A 21,145-nucleotide genomic window follows, 5' to 3' on the forward strand; every position below is an offset into this window, starting at 1 on the left:
ACATGTACGTGTGGTATGTATTTGTGTGCACACACATGTGTGATATGTGTGTTTTTTATATATGTGTGTGTGCATAGACACTTGTGTGTGTATAGGGGATGTGCATGTGCAGGTGTGGGTATGCATGTGTATGGCCTGTGTGCACATATGCACTTGTGTATGTGTGCGTGCACATGTGTGTGTTCATGTATTGTGGTATGTGTGTTTGTGTGCACACACATGTGTGTTTGTGCATGCATGTATATATGTGTGTGTGTGCATGAGAATGTTTGTGTGTGCGTATAGGAGATGTGTGTGTGCACATGTGGAGGCCCAAGGCTAATACAGTCTTTCCCTTTTCCTTAAGTCAGGTTCTCTTAATCAAACGCAGAGCTCACTGATAAGGCGAGTTTTGCTGTCAAGTTTCTCTAGGTCTCTCCTGTCTCTGCCTCCCATGGCCTGAGTGACTGTTGGGTTACCATACTCACCCAGTTTTTATGTGGGTTCTAGTGATCTGATGTCAGGCTTGTGGAGCAAGCACTTTAAGCACTGAGCCATCTCACCAACCCCACAGATACCAGTTTTAGAAAATTATAATGCACCCTAAAGATATAGCATTGCCATTGGTAGCTGACATATTTTAAGAAAACTCTGGATAAGAAAGCAAATAAATATGTATACCTTGGAAATATGTATAATTCAGTTGCAAATGTATGTACAAGTTCTCAGAGACATGGGATGGGGAAGAGGGTGTTGTAATTGAGCCAGGCTTTCTTGTAAATCCTGCTCTCCTCTGTAATAGGAGTAAAGATGACGTTGCCTTCATGATTATGTTAGTTATGTTAACATCACCGTGACCAAATGCCTGACAGAGCAATGTAAGGAAAAACAGTTTATTTGGCTCATGACTCATAGGACTTTAGTTCATGTCACACAGGAGTGTAACAGAGACTCCTCTTAAAGATACGGACTAGAAGCAAACACCATGATAGAACAGGGGTGAGCTTAAACTCCAACACCCATAACCCTGACAGCCAGGCCCCGCCTCCTAGAGGCTCCACAACCTTCAAAATAGTACCACAGGCTGGAGTCTGAGGCTCAAACAGGAGGCACTGTGGCCTCTCCATGCTCACATCTCAACAGTGTTCCTTGTGAGTTCAGCCAGTTCTGGTTTGGAGCATCTCTTTGGGGTCAGCACTCAAGAGTCCTTTTCTCTCCTTTCAACCCAGGATGATGACTGCAGGTATGAGAACTCCTATTTGTCCTGTGAGGGCCTCTGTTTTATGTCTTCCATAGCCGAACTTTCAGTTCAGCCAGGGCCCAAGGACCTCCTTGCTAGCTCCCAACACCCCAGTCTCAACTTTGTTGAGTCCCTTTGTTGTAGAGCCACACTGTCCTTCACTGTGAGGTTCTAATGTCAGACTCACTAGTCTACGCTTTAACAACCATCTGTATTTCCTAAGGGGCTTACTAAGACAGAGCCCCCCTACACAGCACTTAAGGGGCAGAGAACAAGCAAGGTACCAAAAAGGTCTCCTGACTCTCTACCTTAGGTGACCATTTAGCTTTTAGTGTGGCTACCTCCTGTCTTGGATATAGCCTGCAAGCTGATCCCCTTGCAGAGAGCCATCATAGGATGGAAGGTACACACAACATTCTTGCCTCTGGCTTTCTCTGATGCAGCTTAGTCTCCCCCCTCCCCCCATCACGATTTCACAGTGGAGGAGCAGTGCTACGGACACCAGGTCAGATGATTCTCTTCCCCTGTTTTTAATCTCCTTCCTAGATGCCCACGGGGACAAGAGGGAGAAAGATCCTCATTTCTTCCTCGTCTTCCTTTAAGTGGTGACCTCCATGGCCTGAGCATCAGGAGACGGTTGTCTCCCTAGGCTTGGCGTTTGATAGGAGAGCTGCGGTGTAGTCTCAGAGTAAGGACCCACAGCACTGCTATCCCCACAGCAAGTATCTCCACCGCACGCAGTATTTATGTGTGACAGCTCGACCGTCTTTCTCTAGATGAGCACAGTTGCTTAGGGAGACATGAAGGTCAAATATAAATGTTTTAATTCAGTTACACAGAGAAGTCACTGTGCTGGCTGAAGGGAGAATAAAAAAGAGAAACTTGGAGCCAGGCACACGCCTTTAATCCCAGCACGCGGGAGGCAGAAGCAGGCGGATTTCTGAGTTCGAGGCCAGCCTGGTCCTCAGAGTGAGTTCCAGGACAGTCAGGGCTACACAGAGAAACCCTGTCTCAAAAAAAAAAAAAAAAAAAAAAAAAAAAAAAAAAAAAAACAACCAAAGAGAGAGAGAGAGAGAAGCATGGTCTCTGACCCCAAGAACTGAATATTCTGTGAGTGATGATAAATTTAAGCAGGCAACCGAGCTGCAGCGGGGCTTAAAAATGTTCATGAGATGAAATGGGGCATTAGAAAGCAAGGGAAGAAGGCAGTAGGGGACATGTCCTGTTTCAGACGGGATGCAGGCAGGAGAGCTGAAGATGTAACCGATAGATAAGATGCCCACGGTTCAAAGTCAGGCTTTCTGAAACACAGTGATTTGGAGAACCTCACCTTGGACTTCTGGTCTCTGCTGCTAACTCGTGGCTCAACTGCTCACCACACACCATGCCTGACTTCTGGGTGTTTGCTGGGCTTTGTTTCTCTCTCTCTCTCTCCTCTCTCTCTCTCTCTCTCTCTCTCTCTCTCTCTCTCTCTCTCTCTCTCTCTCTCTCTCTCTGTTTTTGAGCTGCTATGTGGATTTACAGCTCATCTGCCTGCTTCAGGTCTGTAGCAAACCTGGACTTTTTCGAGATTTGCTCAAAGTGAGTGTCTTATCGTACTTTGCTGTCCACTGCTGTGATGAGCACCATGGCCAGAAGCCACCTGGGAAGGAAAAGCTTTATTGAACGTACACTTCCATATCACAGTCTATCATCAAGGGAAATCAGGTCAAGAGCTCCAGGCAGGAACCTGGAGGCAGGTACTGAAAGAACCACGGAGGGATGCTGCTTCCGGGCCTGCTCCTCATGGCTTGCTCAGCCTGCTTTTTTTTTTATACAGTCCAGGCCCTCCAGCCCAGGCATGGCACCACCATATCAGTCATTATTCATGAAAATTCACTACAGATTAGCCTACAGCCAGATGGTATTGTTCTTTTTTTTTTTTTTTTTTTTTTTTTTTGGTTTTTCGAGACAGGGTTTCTCTGTGTAGCCTTGGCTGTCCTGGAACTCACTCTGTAGACCAGGCTGGCCTCGAACTCAGAAATCCACCTGCCTCTGCCTCCCAAGTGCTGGGATTAAAGGTGTGCGCCACCACGCCCGGCTGATGGTATTGTTCTTAAGGTTGAAGTTCCCTCTTTCCAAAACAACCTGAGCTTGTATTAATTGACAAAACAAAAGTAGCCAGGACATTCAGAGAAAGGACTTTGGGAAATGGAATTATCTTGTGGAACAGTTCCTGGAGGTTACCTCCCCTTTCCCAGCAAAAAGATCACCTGGTAAATCGCATTATCAGCTATGGCTGTACCTGTATCAGCACAAGGCGTGTCACACATTAATGAGGATGCAGGAAAGTCAACAGCATGTTCCGGAGACTGAGACTAAGCACTTGAATGTCCATCCACAATGAAGTGTCCCTACTATGTGTAAGACTTTGTTTTAGGCCTTGAAACTACAGAGGTAAAGGGGAACTGGAAAGGGGCATCTTCCGTGTTCATTAGAGAATGTAACTGGTAAATGAGAGCGACAGACAAGAGTTACATAAGTATCAGCGTAGTGGCCCTTGGAAAGTAGCTCAGATGGAGCACGCTTGCTGGGCACCTAGCACAACATATACTGGATGTGGTGAGGCATTGTCTGTCAGCCTAACACTGTAGGAGTGGAGAGGAAGGTTCAAGGTCACCTTCAAGTACTTAGTGAGTTTGAGGTCAGCCTAAGTTATAGGAAACTCTATCTCAGAAGCAGAAACTAACCAACAAACCCCAAGGAGTACGGTGAACACTGTGCTAAATAAAACCTGAAATAAGGCGATGGGCTAAAGAGAAGGGGGGTTACCATCGTCTGGACCTAGTCGGGAGAGTCGGTAAAAAATCCGATGATCCCTCCTGTGGGCTTCATACTGGGTGTAAGCAGGCCTGTAATCTCGACAGGATTTGTGTTATTGCATGCCTTGAAGCACGTCGATGTGTTGTTTCTGCCATCTACAGTTTATTAAGTTTTTGGCAGTAATTTAATAACAGCGGGGCTTGCCTTGTTTTACCCTGAGGTCCTTTCAATTCGATTACTATAGAGGAGTTCTGAGACTTGAGGATGAGTCAGACAGAGGGAGAGCATTTGATTCTCAAATTGCAGTAAGTGAGGTAGCCACACAGTGAGAGAGAGCAGTGACCATGAGGAAAAGTGAGAGAAACACTCAGTTCACAAAAGGATGAATCAGGGGACAGGAAATGGGGGACTTGGCCATGGGAAACAGGCGTCATCCGGTCTGAGCAACCTTGTCTTTTATAACGTCAGAACAGTCTATTGCCTTTCTTGTGTGTTGCTTAACAGGGCTAATACTCAACCTTCAGTCATTTCCCCTAAAAGCAAGTTCTTCTCTCCCCTGAAAGGATCCTTTTGAAATTACCCAATGCTCAGACACTCAGAAAGTCAGTCTAATAATGACACTCTAAGCCACCGAGAATATGAGCATCGCAACCTACGCCTTCTGAGATTTTATAGGAGGAGTCATGAGCAGAATACTGCCAGGGAAGAGGTCTCTCACGCCAGTTTGGAGGCTGGCCGGGTACCAAGTGGGAGGTTGCAGCCAACCCCTCCCCCAGGGAGGACAGCTGACTAGCACCTCTCTGTGATTTAAAGAGATAGCAATCTGTCCATGCCATTCAAGTATTTCTGAAGAATAGGGTTCGAAACCATGCCAGTTTATTGTAGCGCACCCCAAGTGACAAAATCAAACAGAAATGAAATAATACATAGGCAGGAAATGGTACTCAACTCAGACAATATTTCCTTCATTATCCTTTACTTAAACCAATCAGCATTCTGTCCAGCATTCAGTCATGTTTTTCTCCTCCACGGTGAGATCAATAAGTTTAATATTGCTTCTAATTACCAAGGGGGAGCCTCAATAAGTAAAGAGTCGCCATGGTCAAGTAAATCAATAGATAAACTTTGCAGTGCCAGATGGGAGGGAGAGGAAGTGACTCTTCTTTCCCACTGCCTCTGTGAGATGGGAATTCACAGTGACAGCTCTCCCAGGGGCTCATGCAGGTAACAGTTTATAATGGCCATCCTGTAGCACTATAGACTTTGCTCTCTGGGAACTAGAGCCCCAAGGAAGAGAGGTGGGTGCTATAAAAAGAAGGGAGTGCTTGTCAGTCAAGGAAGCCATCTTCACAACATTTGAGCCAGCGGACTTCTTGGTGGCCATGGTGCTAAAGGCAAGGCTAAAGAGCCAGGACCACCATACGGGATGTAGGTGGTTAGACATATAAGGCCCGATTCTCAGCCCTCGACTGAAAACCAATCACCTCCGCTCCTGCAGAATCTGTTCATCATCCTTACCTTGTGCCACAGCCGACTGGACCACAGACAATTGATCCACATTGGTCTAATAGAATCCTCTCCCCTAGAAAAGTAGAAGTGGGTTCTAAGAACTACACAGGAAATTTCTGTTATGGTTTAAATGAGTGTGTTCTTGCAAAATTCAAATGCTGGGATCTCATAGCAAATGTGATGGGATAAAGAGAGAGGGTCCTGGGGATGGAGAGGTGGTGGCCCAGTGGTTAGAGCACTTCTTGCTCTTCCCAGAATCTGGATTCGAGTCTCACCATGATTTATGACCTCAGTTCAACACCATCTCCTGGCAGCCTAGGACACCAGGTACACATGTGGTGCATATACATAATGCATGTTTTGTTTAAAACACACATGCAAAGTAAAAAATAACAAATACTAAAAATTGTTTTTTAAGAAGAGTCTTTGAGAAGTGATTATATCATAAGTACTCCATCTTCAGGAGTTGGATGGATATTTCTGTAAAAGAGATTGACGGGAGTACCCTGGTTTGTTTGCCCTCCATCCCTTCTGCCCTGTTGGGACACAGCATTTATCCTTTTTTTCTGTTTTCAACCCTCATGAAGATATAGCAACAGGCCCCATCTTGAGCACAAACAATGACCTCTTGCCACACAGCAAATCTACCTGTGTCTTCACCTACCTGTGACTTCCCAGGCTCCGGAATTGTGACAGGTGAATTTCTATTGTGGATGAACTGCCCAATCTAAAGAAAACGTTCTGTGTAACAGCACAAACTAAAACAGGAAGGCTTAGGGCACAGACACTAAAGCATGATTAAGTCAGCCAAGCAAACAAGAGTGTGATGCAGGCAAGCCTGTCAATCATCGAGCGCTACCCAGGGACCCAAACTTACAACAGTCTAGGAAGTAGGAAGTACTGTTGATACCTCTGTCCCCACTTTACAAGAGGAAATTGACGGTAAGAAGGATTTCAAATGTGCTCAAGACCACTAGAGACTTGGGGGGGGGGGGTGTTGGGGGAGGGAGGGGGACTCAGAAATAAGTACCAGAGAGTCACAGAGACAGCCGCTGCTTAGCTCCTGTCTGTTGGCAGTGTCTGGCGTCATTCCACGTGCCTTGCTTCCTCCCTTTGAGACGTACCAAATCCCCCTGTTTCTAACCAATTTTCATTTTGCTCAAGTCAGCTTGACTGAGTTCTGCTCATTGCCTCCAAACGATCTCAGACTCCATACATTGGAATAGGAGGGAACATTTTCCAGCAGGGGGGTCTGTCGTTTGCTAGAATTGTGTTATGTTAATCAGCTAGAGAAGTATGTGAGAGATGGTTTAATTTTGTTCTTTCTTGAATTCACACAGTAAACCAAGCAGGGGTCATATAATTCCCTTAATAGCTGAGATTAAACTTCACACAAAAATATGATTTAGGAAAGAGGCTTCAATTTCAGCTCAGTGATTGGGGACTCGTGTGACCATGGCTTTGCTTCCACCTGTGAGCTAAGTCTCTAGAGTGGGGAAAGTGCTCACTAATCGGAAGAGCGTAGATGACACATTTTGTAATTAGTCTTCATTTCTGCTTTCCCGGTTAATGTGTTTTTAATTACTGTGTGAATTTTTCTGTTGCTACATCACAAACCATCCCAACACTCTGTAGCTTACAAAGATCAATAATCACCGTATTTTTCTCGTGGACCAGGAATTCAGATAGGGCAAAACAGAGATGGCTCGTTTCAGTCCCGTGATGCTTGGGACCTCAGCAAGATGTCAAGTCTAAGCTTGATGGGTGTACTTTCCCCTGCGTACCTGGCTATTATTGCTGGCCCTTGGCTAGAGCTTCCCCTGGGCTGGAATCCAGAAACTCCATGTGGCTTCTCCACGTGATGCCTCCGCATGACCCAGTTTGTTCTTGCTCACAGAACTGCTGCTGTGTTTCGAGAGTCAGATCCTTGGACACAGCTGGGTAGAAGCAGCCCCTTCAAGATCTAGCCTTGGAAATCACGTAGCATCCCTTCTTCCAGAGCCACAAACCTATCTGCCTTCGAGAGGTGGAAACATAGCTCTTACCTTTCCAAGGGAGAAACTGGAAAGGATGTAGTGAGTCAAAGGATTGGATAAGGTGCCATCGCCATGGGCACAGTTGCGAAGGAAGCAGGGAGGCCCAGAACAGCGTGGCAAGTGTTGACTTCTTTAAAAGTAGATTGTAGAAGTCTCTTGTTCTTGTATACCTTTAAACGTTTAATCTAGTCAGGTCTCGAGCGGCCCAATGGAAATCTTCATCCACTGAAAGGAAGGGATGACAAATGGAATTTGACTCCAGCAGAGGCTGGCTACTGGGCAACAGTGATGTCAGCCAGGGGAAGAACGGCCACCCTATCAGAGCAGGGTGCTGTCTCCAGACGTATAGACCGGGGAGACATACTTCCAACAGTTCAGAATAGATGCAGCCATCATGAGAGGCTCTGAAAGGAGAAGGGCTAAAACGGGATTGCCCTAAAAATAAAAGCCAGAACCTAAAATTGCAAATGATGAGGAAGAAAAGGGACTAATCCAAAGAAAACAGCCTTCCTGATGATGAGCAGACGAAGCACGCAAGGCCGGAAGGAGGGGCGCATGATGGAGACCTGGATAGAGAATGTCACCAGCTCCAAAAGCAAAAGACAAAACAAAAAAACAACTCACTCCACATCCTAGGCTTGCCTTGAACTTTCCCGTTCCCATCCCCACCTCAGGACTGCTGAGACTACAAATATGTCATCAAACCTGTGTGTCATCAACTTTTAAGAAAATTGTGGGGTCCTCAAGAGCCCAGGAAAAGTTGGGGTTTCAAAGGTTGGAGGAGGGCTAAAAACAAATAACTCAACAGACTGTCTTGACACTGTGTAAGATAAAAATGGGGCCTGGGGAGGATGTCTGGGTGGGTGACAGGCTGTGTTTGCACATGCCTCATGACTTGTATTTGATCCCCAAGACTCAAACAAACTCCATGTAAAAGTGGAAGAGAACCATCTCCATAAAGTTGTCCTCTGCATGTGTGCTGGGACACGATCACCCCAACATGCAATAATAAAAAGTGAAGAAGAAGAAGAAGAAGAAGAAGAAGAAGAAGAAGAAGAAGAAGAAGAAGAAGAAGAGGAGGAGGAGGAGGAGGAGGAGGAGGAGGAGGAGGAGGAGGAGGAGGAGGAGGAGGAGGAGGAGGAAGAGGAGGAGGGAGGAGGGAGGAGGGAGGAGGGAGGGGGAGGGGGAGGGGGAGGGAGGGAGGGAGGGAGGGAGGGAGGGAGGGAGGGAGGGAGAGAGAGAGAGAGAGAGAGGGAGGGAGGGAGGGAGGAGAGAAAGGAGACACTGCTTGTAACCCCGTGGTCTAATCTGTTAAAACAGCCAGAGTGAACTTGCTGTTTTTCACAGTGAGCACTGATGGAGGAAGCACTCATAGCCCATAAGCTCTGAAATTCTTCCTTGAAGTGAGAGCCGGGTGGGTTGGTCCCTGTCGAAGGCTATTCCTCACCATTGCGGACTTTCAGATTTGGATGACCACTGGCCAAGGCTTTGTAAGACAGGCTCGATTTGTACCTATGGCCCAGTGCTTCCTGCCTCCTGCCATCCTCAGAAGTAACTTGGTGTGAATGCCAGACAAGACGGGATAGAGGGGGCCATGCCATTTGATGGATCTGGTGCAGAATTCAAATGCAGCAGTTCCTTGCCTAAATTAGCAAGGTGAAAGTGCTATCAAAGACATTACAATAAAAAGGGTTGTTTCTCATTTCTCTCATAGTCTCAGTGAGTTCTCACTGTTTGTTTGTTTGTTTTTTCATTTGTTTCCAAAACAGGGTTTCTCTGGGTAGCCTAGACTGTCCTGGAACTTGCTCTGTAGACCAGGCTGGTCTTGACCTCAGAGATCCAACTGCCTCTGCCTCTAGAGTTCTGAGATTAAAGGAGTGTGCCACAGTGCCCATAGGTGGTCTGTTTGTTTGTTTTTCTAGCACTTGCTGGTCTAAGTAAAGGAAAAAAAAAAAGCTTGACTTGCTAACATGAATTTGCCTTTTCTTTTGGTGTGCAATGACACTTTTACGTGCAGAATCATTAAAATGGAAATTCAGACATACATATTTATTTTGCTCTCATCAGAACAGGGGAAGCCCAGCATGGGATCGGCTTATTTTACTCTCTGACACATGCACACCCTGGTAACATTCTCTGACCTACACACACACACAAGCACACACACACACCACTGAAGAAGACTGAGAGATGGACCCCATGCTGTCTCTCTGCCCCTTTCTTTCTGTGTCACAGTTCCCAGGAGGAGTGACTATCTGATACAGCAAATCAGAACGCATGTAAAATGGGATATGATAATGTCCCTTGGCCATTTGTATTTCTTAAAATACCACCTCCACATCTGTGCACAAGGCAAGTGTGGCTCCGAGTGGCTATCTTCCTGTGGCTAGAGTGTCAGGATAAAATCTGTGGCTTCAATAGGCTGGGCCTGGCCCCCAGTCCCGATACTCGCACCCACGAAAGAGAGGAGTGATAGTGAAAAGAAGAGGGGACACATAAACAACACACACTGGAAAGGGAGGCCCAAGACTGGCTTTGTAACACTGATAAGCTTTAGGTTTAAATAAAGGAAGGTGGCAAGAGACCAGGTACAGACACTTAATCTAACCGTCTCTGTCGGGCCGGCTGTCATGGTCTCAGGTCTGGTCTGGAACAGTGGTTTGGACAAGATCTTGTTGTTTAAAGCAACATGATACATCACTGGAGATGGTCACTGCCTCTTCAGGTGCAGCCTTCCCAGCAAGGATAAGGTGGTGGCCCATCCTAACAGGCTCTGCTGTACCTGGAAAGTCCCATCTACCCAAGATGACTGCTGGTTTAACCAAGGACCTTCAGGCACCCTTTAGCAGCTGACAGATGCCTCCTTGCTCAGACTTCTGGCTTTCCACCCTGAAGTGGATAAGATCTGTTCAGGGTCACTGGTTCTTTGAATGATCGTCATGCCTACAAGCAGAGGTGAGCAGGTCACCTGAGAAGACAGTTGCAAAGCGAAGTTACCTTGAGGGCTTGAGAGGAGTTGATGTTTTTCAGCAAAAGCAACTTTTACAAGCTTTTTACAACCTCGGGCTCGCCGTGCTAGCTGCAGCTCCCTTAGCCTGTGGCCACTTTGAGTCTGTCTGACATCGCACACATTATAGATTCACTAGAACAGTATGTTCAGTGAACACAGAGGCTGCTCTGGATGGTAAGGCAAGGAGAACGCTGGTCCCATACATGGTGTGTTATATCTGCTGATAATTACCCGTGCTGTCCTCTAATCCGGCTCAAAGGCCCCATCAGGACGGCACTGAAGAGCACCATTCCCTGGCTGCATGCCCACAGAGCTGGTCCCATGAGAGGACAGGAATCTTTTTTGGTCCTTACACTTGAAGTGTCTTAGAATCATGCATAGGGCTTCCCTTCTGGAGTTTCTAGATCAGTAGGCCTGAGGGTGGAGCTAGAGAATTTGCTTTTCTAACAAATATCTGGATAATGTTGATGTTGTAGGTCCTGGGAACACACTTCAAGAAATACCAGTTAAGAATGCAGCCCTGTGCACACATAGGACCGACTTATCTTAGAATGAAAATCTGGGTAAGTTGCCCTAGGGTGGGGCCACCCCGCCAGTGTGAAGCCTTATCAAAATGCCAGAGTGCAGAGTAGGTGATAAGACCTATAGGAGGAACAGGGGTGGGACTGGAAACCAGCCTGAAAGCCTGAGATGGAGGAGGAAGAGGAGGCTGGGATGTATAAGAGAGAGGAAGATCGGGGGAGGGGGAAAGCATCAGAGGCTCTTTTCAGAAACTGGAGTGCTGAGGATGGAGGGCCCCACAGGGCCAAAATGCACAGGAAGGAGGAGGTGAGGCACTGAAGTGGCCCTAAAGCCTGTTGTAGTTTGGGGCAGTATGCCTGGGACAAGGTCTCCCGAAGCAACTCTCCAAACCAATTGTCCTTTAAACCCCATCAAGTCAGTGTTAGGTTAGCAGTCCCAGAGAGAACAAAACCTCCAAAAGCTAACATTCTCTCTAACCTCCTCTCAGAGTACCTTAAGACAGCCCCTTAGAGTAGAAGGCACCTTTTACTGTTGTTGAGACGAGTTGTAGCACAGGCTTAACTTGCCTCAAACTCACTGTGTGCCAAAGATGCTCCTGGCCATTTTATTTTATGTTATTTTATTTTCAGTTACAGGTATGTGCTGCCGCCCTTGTTTATGTGGTGCTGTGGATCAGACTCAGGGTTTTGTGTGGGTTAGGTAAGCATTCTACCATGTGAGTCTCATACCCAACCTATTCTTGAATTTTTTACTTTAACTTATCTATTTTATTTTAGTGTGTGTGTGTGTGTGTGTGCGTGTGTGTGGACAGAATTTCACTGTGCAGCCAGACTGGCCCCAGACTCAAGGTCCTCCCACTTTATCTTTTTTTGGGTGGTTGAGATCTCATGATGGTTCCTGAACCTCGGAATCCTGCTTGGGAGGTGACTCTGGGGAACAAAGTTTGTCTTGCTTTTCTACAGATTCTTCTATACCATGGCAGGCATGTCTTTAGGTGATCTCCAAGTTGTTTTTTCAAATAAGATTGCATGACTTGGAGAACCTGCGTGTTCTGCCTCTGTCAACACCATGAGACTCTGCCATTTCAAGTTGGCCTGAGTGTGGGTCAGGGAACTGTCCCAGAATTCCCAATGCTTCCACTTCTGTTCCCAGTTATTTCGCATCAAAGGTGTTCACCGAGCATTCCAGGACAAAGGCAGTTCCAGCCCTCAGGAAACTTCCTTGACATACCCCATCCCAACCAGGCCTGGGTTCTGCTGTGCCAGGGGAAGGAAGGCGGACATGGTAGTGAAAGAGTTAGTGAGTGGGCTGGGCTGTGACCTGAATCCTGTGGCTACCACCTACAGCTCAGAATTCTGAGGCCTCATTCTCAGGTCTTGATGAAGCTTTCAGTGTCCCTAACAGTGGGGACCGTAGCTTAGCATTCTCATGGCCAGAGCAGGGCCAGGCTAGAGCAGGGCTGGATAGAGCAGGGCTGGATAGAGCAGGGCCCAGGGCCGGACAGTTAGGGAGGTTTATAGGCATAGCAGCTTGTCTGTGTTAACTGACATTGTGTGCAAAGGTTCAGAGAATTCCTGCTTGGAAGCTAGGGATGAGAAAGAGTGGGGGAGGAGGGACCAGGCAGGGTTGGAAGAAAGGAGGGGACAAGCTGCAGGGGCAAAGAGAAAGGTCAGCCCAGAATTTAACCTCTGTCCTTCTCTTGCCTGCTTCTGTGAGCCAGAAAGAGTTTGGTCTCCTCCCTCTGCCCCACCCCCAGGGAGGTGGGTAAACCCACTTTATTTAAGATTTTAATTCAGGGGTAATTCCTTCCTTCCCTGACAAGTGGGGGTTGAGGAGACCCTTGCATCCAAGTCTTTGATCTAGATGAAGCTGAGAAGAAAGACTTCTATAAAACTGTCAGGGAGAGAGGAAAGGGCTTCGAGGGGAGGTCATAAACCCGCAGATCTCCTTTGATCAGTCCCCTGCCCCCATCCCGCATCCTTTTTAAGGCTCAGGATTATGGGTTTGGAAGTGCCCTTAGTGTGTCCTCACAGGGACCATGAGACCAGAATAGAGGGCTCTAAAAATTTAGAGAGATTGTGGACAAAAAAGAAGAAAGAGGAGAAAGCATCGGTCCAAATTAAAAACTTGAGGCCTGTGTCAGTCACAAACTAGAAACCCAAGTAGCTTCCTTCTGTGTGTTGGGATAGTACCTGACCTGGCGATTATTTAAACATCTATTTAGGTGATGATGGTGTAAGATGTACTTTTATTTCCACTTTCTAACTCCCTTGGACAGGAGAAAGCATTTGCTGTCTCACACTGTTTTATTTCAGGCTATTACAATGTGAGAGGACCAGAAATCTAGTCCTTTCAACCTGTGTCTAAACAGCTATTAGAGATGAGTGGTGACTTCCAACAAATTTGGCCTTTGAGGTCATAGTCCACCCAGACTCGTTCACCAGAGTTCTCTCTGGGCCTGTGTCCCCTCTTGCCCTCGTAACCATGGAAAGAGATGAAGTTTACAGTCTGTTGTTCAGCTTCAACACTCTCTTGCTCACCCCCTGAGGGCCTCTCATCTCACTCAGCAGACCTGTGAGCCACCCATCTCCACAGCCACACTGTCAGGAGCACCTCATTTCTCGCTGCAGCCCTCGCTTGTACGTCAGCTGGGAGGCAGCATCTCTGTGAAGAGGGTTTGTTTGCCTGGCATTCATACCTATGCTCTACCTGTGTCCATACCAAGTCCACAGGAGACACATAGACCAATCAACTCTGAGTAAGCAACCTTGTTAGATGGCCCTGGGGCTTACCTCTGTCTTAAACTTTTAAACTTTTTCTGGGGAGATGCAACACACATCTGCTCACCCCAGATAGGAATCCCATGACAAATATGGATACCATCAAAGTCCAACTGGGTTAACCAGTGATTTTATTGGGGTTACTTACCGGAAGATGGATGAGGGGTTACTCACAGGAACAGAAATAGCTCAAAGACAGCTGCATCACCAAAGCCCACCCCAGCATGACTGACAGCTCACAAAGCAGGGACCCTGGAGCTCACTGCACAGCCTGCAGGCAGTTCAACAGGTGGGCGAGTGTCCTTTCTAAGTGACTCAGTTGGTCTAAATCTCTTCCAGGTAGATCGACTGGTCTCTGCTTCTTCCAGGCAGCTGGTCTGGCTTTAGAGTCTTTGCAGCTTGGCTTATTTGAAAGTGTTTTGCTTGTTTGCCTGTTCATTTGTTTGTTGTTTGGTTTTGCAGCTTTGATTGCTAACTCTAAAAAGGAGGAGCCCAGTGAATCTGATCAGTTTTAGGGACTTCCTGAAACTATTCTGAGTTGTTTATCTCTCTACTTAAAGGAAGGTTCCCTGGAAGATAGGCTGTTCCTTCTCTGGAACCTATAGAATCCCCGTACAAGAAGAAAAATGCCACTCTGAGCCCCTTATGGTGGCCTGGGTGGACTTAGCCCTACATGTAGAATTATACAACTGTATCATCTTGTCCTCAGTGAAGACTGTTAGCATTCCTCCTCGGCTCCACCCCAGAGCTACCTGGCAACAGCCAGGTATGCCTGGCTTAGTATAAAGGAGGCTGCTTGCTCTTATTGTCTTACTCTCTCTGCCCCTTCCTGCCCTGACCCCTTTTTCTCTCTCTCTCCTCACCCCCCTTCATGTGTTTCTGGCTACCCCCTCCCCCTCCCCTCCCCCCTCCCCCTCAACTCCCCTTTCATGCTCTAAATAAACTCTATTCTATACTAAACTTGTAGTATAGCTGGTACTTCAGGGGGAAGGGATGTTTTTTTGGCATGGGCCTACAGAGGGACTCCTCCCACCTCACTATACCTGGCTCTACAAACATGTCCTTGGCGTTCTCTCTCTCTCTCTCTCTCTCTCTCTCTCTCTCTCTCTCTCTCTCTCTCATAAAATACAACAGAGACAAGCTTTTCCTTGTTATATGCCAGCCACAAATGAAACACTGTTCTTGCACCAGGTTCTGATGCGTTTAAGGCAGGTCCCTGGACTGGAAGGGTGGGAAGTAACCTATGAGGAACCAACTGTTAGGACTCTTCCAACTCACAGCAGACTGGGGAAGCCTTGCTGGTAGTAATGGGGCAGCACCCATGAGTTGGCTTCAGCTGAGCAGAGAGGGAAACATCAAGACAAATATTTACAACCCTGGTCTCACTAACCCCAGAATGTGTAGGCAGGGGAGTCAACTCTGGCAGTTTGAGACGAAGTAGTCTAAGTACTCATGTGTTTATTGCTTGGTTGTCAAGTAGACACAGGGTGTCTGGCATAGGTGGGGAGAACCAGGAAGAGCACCAGGGACATAGAAGACAACACAATTCCAGGGATGTCAGACAAACCCATAATGGGGCAACCAGACTTTTGCATTCTTGCTGTTGATTTGCCTTTCTGATTCTTTGGTCTTTGTTTTGTTGTTGTTTTCCCACCCTGTGGTAGAAATTGAACCCAGGGCCTCCTAGACCCTGCTTTGACTTCATGTGTGCATGTGTCCTGTGTACATACATGTTGGAGGTGGGGCCAAGGCCAACATAAGGCATCTTCTATCACTCTCCATCTTATGTCCTGAGACAGGGTCTCTCACCACATTTGGACCTTGCTGATTGGCTAGACTGGCTGGCCAGGGAACTCCAGGGGTCTGCCTGTCCCTGTCCTCTTCCCTGGGGTTCCAGGGAAGCCAACAGTGTCCAGCATTTATATGAGTGCTCTGTGTCCAAACTCAGGTCCTCAGGCTTGCTCAGTAAGCATGTCACCAGCTGAAGCATCTCTTTCAGTGCCATTGGGTATGTCTCAGCCATCTCCTGTTAGGTCTGCAGGAAGTTCAGGTTGCTTGTAACCAGGGCATCCATCCTTTCCATGTTCTGCCCTTGAGACAGCATCTGTGGGCATGCTGTCATTTTGCATTCTTTCTGCTAGAGGTTACTGTGCCAGGAGAGCATCCTTAACAACAGGCTCTCAACGGACCCAGTAGTTGGCAGTGGAAAGACCAGAGGGCTCCATTTCATGGGGATGAGCTAGAAAATAGGGGGTGAGTGTCTTTTAAGAGTTTACTGTGCTATATCTAGACTCCCCTGGGCATACCAGTGGTCGAAGCTGGATCTTGCCAGTCAGTTCTGCTGTAAGAAAAAGTATTTTGCTGGAAATTGGAGAAGTGAGGGTTTGGGAATGGGTGGAGCATGGAGTCCCCTCCCAGGGAAGCAGCTTCCAAAGGGCACGAGGCAAAGCCAAGGCTGCACTATAGGGGTGAGGTCAGGCAGAAACAAGCCAAGGCCTCCAAGCCTTGCTCAGTGGGACCGGCTCTCCAGGTTCTCACCCAGGAGCACTTCAGAGCCTCTGAGCTGCCCTTGGCAGTCTCTCTGTCACCTTGGCAGGGAGATTTGGGATCCTGACCCAAAGATCTTTCCACAGATATCAGTTCTTCATGAGTGCCAGCGCCCTCTTCCTCAGGAAGCACTGACTGAGTCAGTAGTCCAAGAATGGAAGGTCTTTTGGTTGTACTTTCGTTTTTGTTTTTGTTTTTTGTTTTCTTTGTGGTGTGTGTGTGTGTTTCTTCTTCCTTCCTTTCCTTCCTTCCTTTCTTTCTTTCTTTCTTTCTTTCTTTCTTTCTTTCTTTCTTTCTTTCTTTCTTTCTTTCTTTCTTCCTTCCTTCCTTCCTTCCTTCCTTCCTTCCTTCCTTCCTTCCTTTCTTCCTTTCTGAGACTAGATCTCACTATGCAGCCCGGGCCTAGAGTGAGTGAGCACATAGACCAGACTGGCCTCAAACTCACAGAAATCTGCCTGACTTTGCCTGCCAAGTGCTAGGATCAAAAGTGTGTGCCACCTCACCCAGCTGAAAGGAGTGATTTGGCCTGAGCCAGACTGACTCCATGACAGGTTACCAACTAGCTGTTCAGGAGTCTAGGCCTGAGTTTCTACTTCCCAGAATTGGGCAAGTCAGTCCCTTGAAGAATAGCAGGCTCATGTAAAAGGAACCCCTCCCCAGCTTGTGAAAGGACAGTTATCCAAGCCAAGAGGTAAAGAGCTACTGCTCGTCGGCATGAAGCAAGAATAGTCTGAACCATAGCATCACCCAGACCCTCGGAGAGGGAACCCACCAATCAAGATACAGATCACCTACTCCTTCCTACTGTTCCTCTTTTTGGCTTTAAAATGGAATCTTCGAATTCAGTCAGGGTCTTTCCAACCGGATGGAATTGGGCCCCTGCTTCCACAAATAAACATTCTTTGCTTTTGCCTATTTTTTAAAAAGATTTATTTATTTATTTATTTATTTAATGTATGTAATTACATTGTAGCTATACAGATGGCTGTGAGCCTTCGTGTGGTTGTTGGGAATTGAATTTTTAGGACCTCTGCTTGCTCTAGTCAAACCCTGCTTGCTCCAAGCCAACTCTGCTCACTCAGTCCCTGCTCGCTCTGGCCCAAAGATTTATTTATTATTATACATAAATACACTGTAGCTGTCTTCTGACACACCACAAGAGGGCGTCAGATCTCATTACAGGTGGTTGTGAGCCACCATGTGGTTGCTGGGATTTGAACTCAGGACCTTTGGGAAGAGCAGTCAGTGATCTTACCTGCTGAGTCATCTTGCCAGCCCTGCTTTTGCTTATTATTTGAGCCTGAGGTATCACTCTTCAGCGATTCATGGACCCTAACACAACTTAAACTGGTAAATCTCTATATTAATGTATGTGTTCTGTTCTTACTGAAGGGATGCTATTCAAGATAGATTTGCCAAGCAGGTATGATAGCTCATCCCGAAAGTCCTAGCACTTGGGAGACTGAAGCAGGAAAATCATAAGGCCAGTCTGGGCTCAACAGCGAAATTCTTTCGAAGAAAAAAGAGAAGGGGCTGAGGAGGAAGAAGTGGGGAGCGGGGAGTAAAGGAAAGAAGGGATGGGAGGGAAGAAAATAGATTTGTTGAATTCTATTGCTGGCCCTGTGGAATGTTAAATATAAATAACCCCGAAGGCTCATGTTGAATGTATGGTCTCCAGCTGTTGGAATTATTTTGGGGAAGTTCTAGAGACTTTTAGGAAGTGGGCCCCTGTTTGGAGGAGGGGGGGTCAGTGAGGTGGGCCCTTGAAGGTTCTGTATGTTGCTATGTTCTCTCTCTCTGCTTCCCATCCTCTATGAGGTGACAAATCTCCTCATACATGCCATGTTCTGGATATGGAGTCAGGAAATCATGATTGAACACTAAAACCAATAGTGAACAAATCCCTCCTCCCTCTCATGTGTGTCCTCTGGCGTGTTTAGCCTGGGTACTTCCTGAATTTTCCAATAAGACTGGACTATACAACTGAAAATTCATTTCAGGGAAGAGAGTTCTTCCCAGAAGGATTTCCTCAGACTGGACCCCATAGCCTAGAGATCACCCCAAATACCCTCCTTGATCCAACATCCCCAACAAGGACACCAGACATTTGGGCTTGGCTGGAGAAACGGTGCTGAGAGAGGACAGGCAAAGGAATAGGGTGAGATAAAGAAGACACTGGGGTTAGTGGGAGTGAGCGCAGGACTCAAAGGAAGCAGTCTGATCTCATGGAGGACCAGCTCTGCAAGACCAGAGGCACAGAGGCTCTGGGGTGGAGCATCAGGGCTGGTAAGAAAGGAGCTGTACCCTGAGAGTACCATCCATGCATACAAATACAACACACACCAGTGGACTGACGAAGCCTCCGAATCTCCCCCAGGCCAGAAACCCAGACAGGGCTGAGGAGTTGGGGCTGTGCCCACACAGTCCTACAAGACAGAACACAGGACTGTTGGTGACTCGGGACCTCAGTGTGTTGATAAAGTGTAGCTGCCTTTGCCCCTGTGGATGCTCCCTGGTCCTACCCTGCCTTCCGCTTTGACAAGAACTTCAGCTGCAGGACCTCTGGGGTATGGGGAGAGCCAACAGTTAGGAGGAAGGAGGTGAGATGCTGGGGTTTACTTCTGCAGCTCCACCCCTGTGGTGTCACCTTCACCAGATTGTTCCCTTCCTCCCAGAGCATCCTGGCCCCGCCCAGCTCTCTCCTTCTGGTTCTGGCAAATGATCCCTCCCCTTGTCCCCACTGTCACTAGCCCTGGGGTCCCAAGCTCTGCTTTGGGCTATCCTACACTCTATATTCTAACCCATCCATGTTACAAGTCAGCCTTGACCAGGGATGAACCTCAGGGATAGAGTCCTTGCCTTGCATGTGCACATGTGCAAGACCATGAGACTGAGGCCTAACACACACACACACACACACACACACACACACACACACACACACACAAGAGGGAGAACACTACCGAATCACCCCGATTACAGGAACATTTCTCTCCTGTGGAGACCCTTACTGACAGATAGGAGTGCTCCTGCATTTGTAATAGAATCACATGGTGACAACGCCATTGTTATAATAGGTTAGAAATATCCCAAAATGAAAGTGCATCCAGTACCTACCAAATGCCTTTCCTTAAAACACCCTGTTTTGGGCAGGCCCCAAATGCTTCCAGTAGCTGACAGTGGCGAAAACCACCAAATACTGAGCCCACCTAGTCACGGAGTATCGATCAGATACTCTGTTAATCAGCTTCCTGTCCCTGATAAATACCTGAGACGACCAACTTACCAAGAAAAGCAGTTATCTGGGGGTCGTAACTTGGGAGATTCCAATCCAGGATCAATTAACCTGTTGTTCTTGTGCCTATGGTTGTCAGATAGACCATCTCACTCACCCTGCAGACAAAGAACCAAAAGGAGAAAGAGGAAGGGGCTGGGGTCTTACTACCCCCCTTGAAGGTATCCCCCTAATGACTTTAACACACACACACATCTCCATTAGATCCCAACTCTTAACGGTTCTATGACCTTCTGATAACATCATGGATTAAGGCTAAGCCTTGAACACGTGGTTCTTTAGGGACAATCCAAATATCAAATACCAGTAATTAACTGAATGGTCCTTGATAGGAAGAGACAGCATGTGGGCATGCTTTTTGCTTTTGCACCATCATAACGTTGAATAATTCTAAGTCAAAACACCATAAACGGGGGCAGGCTGTGTAAACTGGATGTCAGTGTGGTTCTCACTTTGTCTTTTAAAAATACAAATGTCTGTGGTTCAGCTAAGCTGGAATAGAAGAGACCACTGAGATTGGAGAGGTCAGAGTAGTGAATGACGGCAACCATGAGCCCGAATGAAGACAGCAACAGCAGCAATGCCCTCGGTGATGCCCACAGTGATGCTCATGGTGATGCCCATAGTGGTACCCACAGTGATGCCTATGGTGATGCTCACAGCGATGTCAATGATAATGCCCACAGTGGTGCTTATGGTGATATTCATGGCGATGCCCAAAGTGGTGCCCACAGTGGTACCTTCAGTGCCTTACTGTGGGGTACTAGCAGGAAGGAGTGTGGAGGAGACACACATTTCTCTTTATCATCTATGCTATAGTGCATTACTGAGCAGCAGGTGGGTCAGCATAGGCACTAGGGACATCTCATCACTAAGGGAGTACCTAACCAAAGACCCTGGCAAGACTCTGGGGTAGGGATAAAAGAGCCCTCTGTATTTAACACATGTATTTTACATCTTATTTTTAAAAATCTGTACACTACAAGTTCTGTCATATCAAAGTTTTGTTTATTTTCTACTTTATTTTAGGGAAATTTCCTATGGAAAATTCCATCTAGGTGTGGTAAGTGCTCTGAGCCTTTAAACAACTGACTCACCTTGGGTGCTACACAGTGAGATCCTATCGCCAAAACTCACCCAATCAACTCAGCCTTCTCTGTAGTGACCTCTGAAGGGGGAAGAGTGATTTCCAATCTAGTGAGTGAGCCCCAATATCATTAAACTGGGAAATGTACACTTGACCTAGCCTGAGTGCTGCTTCAGGTGAGGGCTGGGGCACTCTTACCTCTCTCTGCCTGTGGTTGCTGTAGGGGTACAGGAGGGAAGATGGGAGAGGTGGTTGTGAGACAGGGATGGGATGGGGCAGGATCCGGGATGAGGTGGAATGGAGGAGTACGGTTGAAGGGTCTCAGACATGGACACTGA

The 21,145-nt window shown here is 47.2% G+C and overlaps 1 long non-coding RNA gene across 19 annotated transcripts in view; it reads right to left on the reverse strand.

Moving 5' to 3' along the window:
* Gm34032 overlaps positions 1-21,145 on the reverse strand; it is a 102,402-nt gene that overhangs the window by 46,330 nt on the left and 34,927 nt on the right. For 5 of the 19 annotated variants that reach the window (XR_001781968.1, XR_001781967.2, XR_001781965.2 and 2 more), the window contains exons 4-6: positions 19,712-19,818; positions 6,561-7,791; positions 5,540-5,603 (exon numbers count right to left, since the gene is read on the reverse strand). This is a non-coding gene — a long non-coding RNA (predicted gene, 34032). Of the gene's footprint in view, positions 1-4,880; positions 5,604-6,194; positions 6,258-6,560; positions 8,154-10,174; positions 10,535-14,026; positions 14,755-19,711; positions 19,819-21,145 lie in introns of those variants that run through there. The other 14 variants (XR_001781972.2, XR_001781975.1, XR_876016.1 and 11 more) reach the window with 12 other exon arrangements.

The sequence above is a fragment of the Mus musculus genome, chromosome 16, assembly GCF_000001635.26.
Source record: "Mus musculus strain C57BL/6J chromosome 16, GRCm38.p6 C57BL/6J".
NCBI classification, from domain to species: Eukaryota; Metazoa; Chordata; class Mammalia; order Rodentia; family Muridae; genus Mus; species Mus musculus.